At 43.8% G+C, this 12,509-nt stretch overlaps 1 long non-coding RNA gene across 2 annotated transcripts in view; it reads left to right on the top strand.

Annotated features, from left to right (window-relative positions):
- Positions 1 to 12,509, top strand: part of LOC307187746 — a 432,323-nt gene that overhangs the window by 331,901 nt on the left and 87,913 nt on the right. The gene's annotated exons all lie outside the window — the stretch shown is intronic.

Raw genomic sequence — 12,509 nt, 5'->3', positions numbered from 1 at the left:
AATTTGAGACCCTGTTCTGTTCTGTAATTCAGTTCCTGTGTAGCCAAGTTTCCATTCCGTGTATTACTGATATCTTATGATGTTTCTTTTTCTGTGTGACTTATTTCAGTTAGAATCATCATACCTGAATCCACTCATTGTGCTGCTAAGGGCCTGATGACATAGATTTCATTGCTGAGTGATATTGCTTTGTAAGTGAATACCACAACTTCTTTATCCATTTTTCACTTTCTGCGATGTTGAACTTGTACTGTAAACGAGGTTCTTGTAAACAGAGCCGTTCTAAACTTTGGGGTGGCTGTGTCTTTTTGATTTTAATTTCCCTAAGCTATAGGACCATAAGTGGAAGTGCCCTAGGTTCTGTTGCTTTGTTTTTTAGATGTTTCAGGAAACACCATACACTTCTCCCGAGTGTCTGTTGGCAATTTACATCCCGCCCATCAGCATAACAAGGCTCCCAGTTCTCCATGGCCTGTCCTGCCTTTCTGGATTTTACACTTTTTTCAGATGGCCCTTTTGACCGGGGGGAAGTGAGACTTCATTGTAGTGCAGATTTCCTTTGCAAGCTTGCTTGGTTGGCCAAAAAGGGCGTATGCGTTGTTTCCTGAATATATTCAGGAAAAAACGCATACGCCCTTTTTGGCCAAGTGCATCATTGTGGACGTTCTGCCTCTTTTCCTATGCTTTCAATGCAATTCCAGTCTACCTCCTGAAATCGGTTTCCTGCAATTCTGCCCCGCTTTCAAGTCCTCTTGGCAGCCTTACTTCAGTCTATTTTTGGACGATAGCTGTCATTTATAACTCTGCAGGTTTGTGAATTACAGTGCCCCTGAGCTCCTTTCTTCAACTCGCTTTCTTGTGACCTGGCCGCAACACCGCAGGATGGCTTCAGGCCCTAATCTGGTTCCGGCCCGGCATGCTGAGCCTTTGGTTAATTCCTCTTCCTGGTGGGAAATGAGAGTTAAATTTGCCCGTCCAGACACCTCCAGCTAGCCTCTCATTGGTTCTCGCTATTCCTGTTCATCTTCCGCAGAAATTGCAAACTGGGCCAAACAGGAGGTTAAAGGGACTGACTCTCCAAGTGGGGAGAGTGTTAGTAAAGCGTCTGGAATGTTGCACCCGAGTACCAGGGGAGGAAAACTGAGACATATTTGAACACGTCTCCCGATCACATGGTTGATCATACTCTAGGTTCCACATGCATGTTTTAGCTGAAGGAAGAATACCTTAAACCTGGGTAGTTGAAACCCGTGGAATGGGTACCATGCAATATGACTTCAAAGGGTCTTCATTTGCTCACCGAACCTCTCCAATCCTATCACTGCTGCATTTATGCCCCTGTACACATGCTTGATTCTTTTTTGGAGACATAGCAATCCATAGGTTTTAAGATACTTACTAGTCAGGTACATTCTTAGGCGTTTAATATGGTGTGTTGAGTCCATTTCGTTGAGCAAGGAGTAGCTCTTGTCTATTCCATATTTGGCTTAAGGAACTTTATCTGTGCTCATTTCAATCTCTGGTTTTATGCAGCACCCCAACTCACCTTTACCCTTAAGCAAGAATAAGTTGGTTTTCTAAATTTGAGACCCTGTTCTGTTCTGTAATTCAGTTCCTGTGTAGCCAAGTTTACATTCCGTGTATTACTGATATCTTATGATGTTTCTTTTTCTGTGTCACTTATTTCAGTTAGAATCATCATACCTGAATCCACTCATTGTGATGCTAAGGGCCTGATGACACAGATTTCATTGCTGAGTGATATTGCTTTGTAAGTAAATACCACAACTTCTTTATCCATTTTTCACTTTCTGCGATGTTGAACTTGTACTGTAAACGAGGTTCTTGTAAAGAGCCGTTCCAAACTTTGGGGTGGCTGTGTCTTTTTGATTTTAATTTCCCTAAGCTATAGGACCATAAGTGGAAGTGCCCTAGGCTCTGTTGCTTTGTTTTTTAGATGTTTCAGGAAACACCATACACTTCTCTCGAGTGGTTGTTGGCAATTTACATCCCGCCCATCAGCATAACAAGGCTCCCAGTTCTCCATGGCCTGTCCTGCCTTTCTGGATTTTACACTTTTTTCAGATGGCCCTTTTGACCGGGGGGAAGTGAGACTTCATTGTAGTGCAGATTTCCTTTGCAAGCTTGCTTGGTTGGCCAAAAAGGGCGTATGCGTTGTTTCCTGAATATATTCAGGAAAAAACGCATACGCCCTTTTTGGCCAAGTGCATCATTGTGGACGTTCTGCCTCTTTTCCTATGCTTTCAATGCAATTCCAGTCTACCTCCTGAAATCGGTTTCCTGCAATTCTGCCCCGCTTTCAAGTCCTCTTGGCAGCCTTACTTCAGTCTATTTTTGGACGATAGCTGTCATTTATAACTCTGCAGGTTTGTGAATTACAGTGCCCCTGAGCTCCTTTCTTCAACTCGCTTTCTTTTGAGCTGGCCGCAACACCGCAGGATGGCTTCAGGCCCTAATCTGGTTCCGGTACGGCATGCTGAGCCTTTGGTTATTTCCTCTTCCTGGTGGGAAATGAGAGTTAAATTTGCCCGTCTAGACACCTCCAGCTAGCCTCTCATTGTTTCTCGCTATTCCTGTTCATCTTCCGCAGAAATTGCAAAGTGGGCCAAACAGGAGGTTAAAGGCGCTGACTCTCCAAGTGGGGAGAGTGTTAGTAAAGCGTCTGGAATGTTGCACCCGAGTACCAGGGGAGGAAAACTGAGACATATTTGAACACGTCTCCCGTTCTCATGGTTGATCGTACTTGGGTTCCACATGCATGTTTTAGCTGAAGGAAGAATACCTTAAACCTGGAGAGTTGAAACCCGTGGAATGGGTACCATGCAATATGACTTCAAAGGGTCTTCATTTGCTCACCGAACCTCTCCAATCTTATCACTGCTGCGTTTATGCCCCTGTACACATGCTTGATTCTCTTTTGGAGACATAGCAATCCATAGGTTTTACGATACTTACTAGTCAGGTACATTCTTAGGCGTTTAATATGCGGTGTTGAGTCCATTTCGTTGAGCAAGGAGTAGCTCTTGTCTATTCCATATTTGACTTAAGGAACTTTATCTGTGCTCATTTCAATCTCTGGTTTTATGCAGCACCCCAACTCACCTTTACCCTTAAGCAAGCATAAGTTGGTATTCTAAATTTGAGACCCTGTTCTGTTCTGTAATTCAGTTCCTGTGTAGCCAAGTTTACATTCCGTGTATTACTGATATCTTATGATGTTTCTTTTTCTGTGTGACTTATTTCAGTTAGAATCATCATACCTGAATCCACTCATTGTGCTGCTAAGGGCCTGATGACATAGATTTCATTGCTGAGTGATATTGCTTTGTAAGTAAATACCACAACTTCTTTATCCATTTTTCACTTTCTGCGATGTTGAACTTGTACTGTAAACGAGGTTCTTGTAAACAGAGCCGTTCCAAACTTTGGGGTGGCTGTGTCTTTTTGATTTTAATTTCCCTAAGCTATAGGACCATAAGTGGAAGTGCCCTAGGTTCTGTTGCTTTGTTTTTTAGATGTTTCAGGAAACACCATACACTTCTCCCGAGTGGTTGTTGGCAATTTACATCCCACCCATCAGCATAACAAGGCTCCCAGTTCTCCATGGCCTGTCCTGCCTTTCTGGATTTTACACTGTTTTCAGATGGCCCTTTTGACCGGGGGGAAGTGAGACTTCATTGTAGTGCAGATTTCCTTTGCAAGCTTGCTTGGTTGGCCAAAAAGGGCGTATGCGTTTTTTCCTGAATATATTCAGGAAAAAACGCATACGCCCTTTTTGGCCAAGTGCATCATTGTGGACGTTCTGCCTCTTTTCCTATGCTTTCAATGCAATTCCAGTCTACCTCCTGAAATCGGTTTCCTGCAATTCTGCCCCGCTTTCAAGTCCTCTTGGCAGCCTTACTTCAGTCTATTTTTGGACGATAGCTGTCATTTATAACTCTGCAGGTTTGTGAATTACAGTGCCCCTGAGCTCCTTTCTTCAACTCGCTTTCTTGTGACCTGGCCGCAACACCGCAGGATGGCTTCAGGCCCTAATCTGGTTCCGGCCCGGCATGCTGAGCCTTTGGTTAATTCCTCTTCCTGGTGGGAAATGAGAGTTAAATTTGCCCGTCCAGACACCTCCAGCTAGCCTCTCATTGGTTCTCGCTATTCCTGTTCATCTTCCGCAGAAATTGCAAACTGGGCCAATCAGGAGGTTAAAGGGACTGACTCTCCAAGTGGGGAGAGTGTTAGTAAAGCGTCTGGAATGTTGCACCCGAGTACCAGGGGAGGAAAACTGAGACATATTTGAACACGTCTCCCGATCACATGGTTGATCATACTCTAGGTTCCACATGCATGTTTTAGCTGAAGGAAGAATACCTTAAACCTGGGTAGTTGAAACCCGTGGAATGGGTACCATGCAATATGACTTCAAAGGGTCTTCATTTGCTCACCGAACCTCTCCAATCCTATCACTGCTGCGTTTATGCCCCTGTACACATGCTTGATTCTCTTTTGGAGACATAGCTATCCATAGGTTTTAAGATACTTACAAGTCAGGTACATTCTTAGGCGTTTAATATGCGGTGTTGAGTCCATTTCGTTGAGCAAGGAGTAGCTCTAGTCTATTCCATATTTGGCTTAAGGAACTTTATCTGTGCTCATTTCAATCTCTGGTTTTATGCAGCACCCCAACTCACCTTTACCCTTAAGCAAGCATAAGTTGGTTTTCTAAATTTGAGACCCTGTTCTGTTCTGTAATTCAGTTCCTGTGTAGCCAAGTTTCCATTCCGTGTATTACTGATATCTTATGATGTTTCTTTTTCTGTGTGACTTATTTCAGTTAGAATCATCATACCTGAATCCATTCATTGTGCTGCTAAGGGCCTGATGACATAGATTTCATTGCTGAGTGATATTGCTTTGTAAGTGAATACCACAACTTCTTTATCCATTTTTCACTTTCTGCGATGTTGAACTTGTACTGTAAACGAGGTTCTTGTAAACAGAGCCGTTCCAAACTTTGGGGTGGCTGTGTCTTTTTGATTTTAATTTCCCTAAGCTATAGGACCATAAGTGGAAGTGCCCTAGGTTCTGTTGCTTTGTTTTTTAGATGTTTCAGGAAACACCATACACTTCTCCCAAGTGGTTGTTGGCAATTTACATCCCGCCCATCAGCATAACAAGGCTCCCAGTTCTCCATGGCCTGTCCTGCCTTTCTGGATTTTACACTTTTTTCAGATGGCCCTTTTGACCGGGGGGAAGTGAGACTTCATTGTAGTGCAGATTTCCTTTGCAAGCTTGCTTGGTTGGCCAAAAAGGGCGTATGCGTTTTTTCCTGAATATATTCAGGAAAAAACGCATACGCCCTTTTTGGCCAAGTGCATCATTGTGGACGTTCTGCCTCTTTTCCTATGCTTTCAATGCAATTCCAGTCTACCTCCTGAAATCGGTTTCCTGCAATTCTGCCCCGCTTTCAAGTCCTCTTGGCAGCCTTACTTCAGTCTATTTTTGGACGATAGCTGTCATTTATAACTCTGCAGGTTTGTGAATTACAGTGCCCCTGAGCTCCTTTCTTCAACTCGCTTTCTTGTGACCTGGCCGCAACACCGCAGGATGGCTTCAGGCCCTAATCTGGTTCCGGCCCGGCATGCTGAGCCTTTGGTTAATTCCTCTTCCTGGTGGGAAATGAGAGTTAAATTTGCCCGTCCAGACACCTCCAGCTAGCCTCTCATTGGTTCTCGCTATTCCTGTTCATCTTCCGCAGAAATTGCAAACTGGGCCAAACAGGAGGTTAAAGGGACTGACTCTCCAAGTGGGGAGAGTGTTAGTAAAGCGTCTGGAATGTTGCACCCGAGTACCAGGGGAGGAAAACTGAGACATATTTGAACACGTCTCCCGATCACATGGTTGATCATACTCTAGGTTCCACATGCATGTTTTAGCTGAAGGAAGAATACCTTAAACCTGGGTAGTTGAAACCCGTGGAATGGGTACCATGCAATATGACTTCAAAGGGTCTTCATTTGCTCACCGAACCTCTCCAATCCTATCACTGCTGCATTTATGCCCCTGTACACATGCTTGATTCTTTTTTGGAGACATAGCAATCCATAGGTTTTAAGATACTTACTAGTCAGGTACATTCTTAGGCGTTTAATATGGTGTGTTGAGTCCATTTCGTTGAGCAAGGAGTAGCTCTTGTCTATTCCATATTTGGCTTAAGGAATTTTATCTGTGCTCATTTCAATCTCTGGTTTTATGCAGCACCCCAACTCACCTTTACCCTTAAGCAAGAATAAGTTGGTTTTCTAAATTTGAGACCCTGTTCTGTTCTGTAATTCAGTTCCTGTGTAGCCAAGTTTCCATTCCGTGTATTACTGATATCTTATGATGTTTCTTTTTCTGTGTGACTTATTTCAGTTAGAATCATCATACCTGAATCCACTCATTGTGCTGCTAAGGGCCTGATGACATAGATTTCATTGCTGAGTGATATTGCTTTGTAAGTAAATACCACAACTTCTTTATCCATTTTTCACTTTCTGCGATGTTGAACTTGTACTGTAAACGAGGTTCTTGTAAACAGAGCCGTTCCAAACTTTGGGGTGGCTGTGTCTTTTTGATTTTAATTTCCCTAAGCTATAGGACCATAAGTGGAAGTGCCCTAGGTTCTGTTGCTTTGTTTTTTAGATGTTTCAGGAAACACCATACACTTCTCTCGAGTGGTTGTTGGCAATTTACATCCCGCCCATCAGCATAACAAGGCTCCCAGTTCTCCATGGCCTGTCCTGCCTTTCTGGATTTTACACTTTTTTCAGATGGCCCTTTTGACCGGGGGGAAGTGAGACTTCATTGTAGTGCAGATTTCCTTTGCAAGCTTGCTTGGTTGGCCAAAAAGGGCGTATGCGTTTTTTCCTGAATATATTCAGGAAAAAACGCATACGCCCTTTTTGGCCAAGTGCATCATTGTGGACGTTCTGCCTCTTTTCCTATGCTTTCAATGCAATTCCAGTCTACCTCCTGAAATCGGTTTCCTGCAATTCTGCCCCGCTTTCAAGTCCTCTTGGCAGCCTTACTTCAGTCTATTTTTGGACGATAGCTGTCATTTATAACTCTGCAGGTTTGTGAATTACAGTGCCCCTGAGCTCCTTTCTTCAACTCGCTTTCTTTTGAGCTGGCCGCAACACCGCAGGATGGCTTCAGGCCCTAATCTGGTTCCGGTACGGCATGCTGAGCCTTTGGTTATTTCCTCTTCCTGGTGGGAAATGAGAGTTAAATTTGCCCGTCCAGACACCTCCAGCTAGCCTCTCATTGTTTCTCGCTATTCCTGTTCATCTTCCGCAGAAATTGCAAAGTGGGCCAAACAGGAGGTTAAAGGCGCTGACTCTCCAAGTGGGGAGAGTGTTAGTAAAGCGTCTGGAATGTTGCACCCGAGTACCAGGGGAGGAAAACTGAGACATATTTGAACATGTCTCCCGTTCTCATGGTTGATCGTACTTGGGTTCCACATGCATGTTTTAGCTGAAGGAAGAATACCTTAAACCTGGAGAGTTGAAACCCGTGGAATGGGTACCATGCAATATGACTTCAAAGGGTCTTCATTTGCTCACCGAACCTCTCCAATCTTATCACTGCTGCGTTTATGCCCCTGTACACATGCTTGATTCTCTTTTGGAGACATAGCAATCCATAGGTTTTACGATACTTACTAGTCAGGTACATTCTTAGGCGTTTAATATGCGGTGTTGAGTCCATTTCGTTGAGCAAGGAGTAGCTCTTGTCTATTCCTTATTTGACTTAAGGAACTTTATCTGTGCTCATTTCAATCTCTGGTTTTATGCAGCACCCCAACTCACCTTTACCCTTAAGCAAGCATAAGTTGGTATTCTAAATTTGAGACCCTGTTCTGTTCTGTAATTCAGTTCCTGTGTAGCCAAGTTTACATTCCGTGTATTACTGATATCTTATGATGTTTCTTTTTCTGTGTGACTTATTTCAGTTAGAATCATCATACCTGAATCCACTCATTGTGCTGCTAAGGGCCTGATGACATAGATTTCATTGCTGAGTGATATTGCTTTGTAAGTAAATACCACAACTTCTTTATCCATTTTTCACTTTCTGCGATGTTGAACTTGTACTGTAAACGAGGTTCTTGTAAACAGAGCCGTTCCAAACTTTGGGGTGGCTGTGTCTTTTTGATTTTAATTTCCCTAAGCTATAGGACCATAAGTGGAAGTGCCCTAGGTTCTGTTGCTTTGTTTTTTAGATGTTTCAGGAAACACCATACACTTCTCCCGAGTGGTTGTTGGCAATTTACATCCCACCCATCAGCATAACAAGGCTCCCAGTTCTCCATGGCCTGTCCTGCCTTTCTGGATTTTACACTGTTTTCAGATGGCCCTTTTGACCGGGGGGAAGTGAGACTTCATTGTAGTGCAGATTTCCTTTGCAAGCTTGCTTGGTTGGCCAAAAAGGGCGTATGCGTTTTTTCCTGAATATATTCAGGAAAAAACGCATACGCCCTTTTTGGCCAAGTGCATCATTGTGGACGTTCTGCCTCTTTTCCTATGCTTTCAATGCAATTCCAGTCTACCTCCTGAAATCGGTTTCCTGCAATTCTGCCCCGCTTTCAAGTCCTCTTGGCAGCCTTACTTCAGTCTATTTTTGGACGATAGCTGTCATTTATAACTCTGCAGGTTTGTGAATTACAGTGCCCCTGAGCTCCTTTCTTCAACTCGCTTTCTTGTGACCTGGCCGCAACACCGCAGGATGGCTTCAGGCCCTAATCTGGTTCCGGCCCGGCATGCTGAGCCTTTGGTTAATTCCTCTTCCTGGTGGGAAATGAGAGTTAAATTTGCCCGTCCAGACACCTCCAGCTAGCCTCTCATTGGTTCTCGCTATTCCTGTTCATCTTCCGCAGAAATTGCAAACTGGGCCAAACAGGAGGTTAAAGGGACTGACTCTCCAAGTGGGGAGAGTGTTAGTAAAGCGTCTGGAATGTTGCACCCGAGTACCAGGGGAGGAAAACTGAGACATATTTGAACACGTCTCCCGATCACATGGTTGATCATACTCTAGGTTCCACATGCATGTTTTAGCTGAAGGAAGAATACCTTAAACCTGGGTAGTTGAAACCCGTGGAATGGGTACCATGCAATATGACTTCAAAGGGTCTTCATTTGCTCACCGAACCTCTCCAATCCTATCACTGCTGCGTTTATGCCCCTGTACACATGCTTGATTCTCTTTTGGAGACATAGCTATCCATAGGTTTTAAGATACTTACAAGTCAGGTACATTCTTAGGCGTTTACTATGCGGTGTTGAGTCCATTTCGTTGAGCAAGGAGTAGCTCTAGTCTATTCCATATTTGGCTTAAGGAACTTTATCTGTGCTCATTTCAATCTCTGGTTTTATGCAGCACCCCAACTCACCTTTACCCTTAAGCAAGCATAAGTTGGTTTTCTAAATTTGAGACCCTGTTCTGTTCTGTAATTCAGTTCCTGTGTAGCCAAGTTTCCATTCCGTGTATTACTGATATCTTATGATGTTTCTTTTTCTGTGTGACTTATTTCAGTTAGAATCATCATACCTGAATCCATTCATTGTGCTGCTAAGGGCCTGATGACATAGATTTCATTGCTGAGTGATATTGCTTTGTAAGTGAATACCACAACTTCTTTATCCATTTTTCACTTTCTGCGATGTTGAACTTGTACTGTAAACGAGGTTCTTGTAAACAGAGCCGTTCCAAACTTTGGGGTGGCTGTGTCTTTTTGATTTTAATTTCCCTAAGCTATAGGACCATAAGTGGAAGTGCCCTAGGTTCTGTTGCTTTGTTTTTTAGATGTTTCAGGAAACACCATACACTTCTCCCAAGTGGTTGTTGGCAATTTACATCCCGCCCATCAGCATAACAAGGCTCCCAGTTCTCCATGGCCTGTCCTGCCTTTCTGGATTTTACACTTTTTTCAGATGGCCCTTTTGACCGGGGGGAAGTGAGACTTCATTGTAGTGCAGATTTCCTTTGCAAGCTTGCTTGGTTGGCCAAAAAGGGCGTATGCGTTTTTTCCTGAATATATTCAGGAAAAAACGCATACGCCCTTTTTGGCCAAGTGCATCATTGTGGACGTTCTGCCTCTTTTCCTATGCTTTCAATGCAATTCCAGTCTACCTCCTGAAATCGGTTTCCTGCAATTCTGCCCCGCTTTCAAGTCCTCTTGGCAGCCTTACTTCAGTCTATTTTTGGACGATAGCTGTCATTTATAACTCTGCAGGTTTGTGAATTACAGTGCCCCTGAGCTCCTTTCTTCAACTCGCTTTCTTGTGACCTGGCCGCAACACCGCAGGATGGCTTCAGGCCCTAATCTGGTTCCGGCCCGGCATGCTGAGCCTTTGGTTAATTCCTCTTCCTGGTGGGAAATGAGAGTTAAATTTGCCCGTCCAGACACCTCCAGCTAGCCTCTCATTGGTTCTCGCTATTCCTGTTCATCTTCCGCAGAAATTGCAAACTGGGCCAAACAGGAGGTTAAAGGGACTGACTCTCCAAGTGGGGAGAGTGTTAGTAAAGCGTCTGGAATGTTGCACCCGAGTACCAGGGGAGGAAAACTGAGACATATTTGAACACGTCTCCCGATCACATGGTTGATCATACTCTAGGTTCCACATGCATGTTTTAGCTGAAGGAAGAATACCTTAAACCTGGGTAGTTGAAACCCGTGGAATGGGTACCATGCAATATGACTTCAAAGGGTCTTCATTTGCTCACCGAACCTCTCCAATCCTATCACTGCTGCATTTATGCCCCTGTACACATGCTTGATTCTTTTTTGGAGACATAGCAATCCATAGGTTTTAAGATACTTACTAGTCAGGTACATTCTTAGGCGTTTAATATGGTGTGTTGAGTCCATTTCGTTGAGCAAGGAGTAGCTCTTGTCTATTCCATATTTGGCTTAAGGAATTTTATCTGTGCTCATTTCAATCTCTGGTTTTATGCAGCACCCCAACTCACCTTTACCCTTAAGCAAGAATAAGTTGGTTTTCTAAATTTGAGACCCTGTTCTGTTCTGTAATTCAGTTCCTGTGTAGCCAAGTTTCCATTCCGTGTATTACTGATATCTTATGATGTTTCTTTTTCTGTGTGACTTATTTCAGTTAGAATCATCATACCTGAATCCACTCATTGTGCTGCTAAGGGCCTGATGACATAGATTTCATTGCTGAGTGATATTGCTTTGTAAGTAAATACCACAACTTCTTTATCCATTTTTCACTTTCTGCGATGTTGAACTTGTACTGTAAACGAGGTTCTTGTAAACAGAGCCGTTCCAAACTTTGGGGTGGCTGTGTCTTTTTGATTTTAATTTCCCTAAGCTATAGGACCATAAGTGGAAGTGCCCTAGGTTCTGTTGCTTTGTTTTTTAGATGTTTCAGGAAACACCATACACTTCTCTCGAGTGGTTGTTGGCAATTTACATCCCGCCCATCAGCATAACAAGGCTCCCAGTTCTCCATGGCCTGTCCTGCCTTTCTGGATTTTACACTTTTTTCAGATGGCCCTTTTGACCGGGGGGAAGTGAGACTTCATTGTAGTGCAGATTTCCTTTGCAAGCTTGCTTGGTTGGCCAAAAAGGGCGTATGCGTTTTTTCCTGAATATATTCAGGAAAAAACGCATACGCCCTTTTTGGCCAAGTGCATCATTGTGGACGTTCTGCCTCTTTTCCTATGCTTTCAATGCAATTCCAGTCTACCTCCTGAAATCGGTTTCCTGCAATTCTGCCCCGCTTTCAAGTCCTCTTGGCAGCCTTACTTCAGTCTATTTTTGGACGATAGCTGTCATTTATAACTCTGCAGGTTTGTGAATTACAGTGCCCCTGAGCTCCTTTCTTCAACTCGCTTTCTTTTGAGCTGGCCGCAACACCGCAGGATGGCTTCAGGCCCTAATCTGGTTCCGGTACGGCATGCTGAGCCTTTGGTTATTTCCTCTTCCTGGTGGGAAATGAGAGTTAAATTTGCCCGTCCAGACACCTCCAGCTAGCCTCTCATTGTTTCTCGCTATTCCTGTTCATCTTCCGCAGAAATTGCAAAGTGGGCCAAACAGGAGGTTAAAGGCGCTGACTCTCCAAGTGGGGAGAGTGTTAGTAAAGCGTCTGGAATGTTGCACCCGAGTACCAGGGGAGGAAAACTGAGACATATTTGAACATGTCTCCCGTTCTCATGGTTGATCGTACTTGGGTTCCACATGCATGTTTTAGCTGAAGGAAGAATACCTTAAACCTGGAGAGTTGAAACCCGTGGAATGGGTACCATGCAATATGACTTCAAAGGGTCTTCATTTGCTCACCGAACCTCTCCAATCTTATCACTGCTGCGTTTATGCCCCTGTACACATGCTTGATTCTCTTTTGGAGACATAGCAATCCATAGGTTTTACGATACTTACTAGTCAGGTACATTCTTAGGCGTTTAATATGCGGTGTTGAGTCCATTTCGTTGAG

The sequence above is a fragment of the Stenella coeruleoalba genome (assembly GCF_951394435.1).
Source record: "Stenella coeruleoalba genome assembly, chromosome: 6".
In the NCBI taxonomy this organism is placed as follows: domain Eukaryota; kingdom Metazoa; phylum Chordata; class Mammalia; order Artiodactyla; family Delphinidae; genus Stenella; species Stenella coeruleoalba.
The sequence above is the reverse complement of the archived record's forward strand: the minus strand, read 5'-3'. Positions and strand labels throughout refer to the sequence as shown.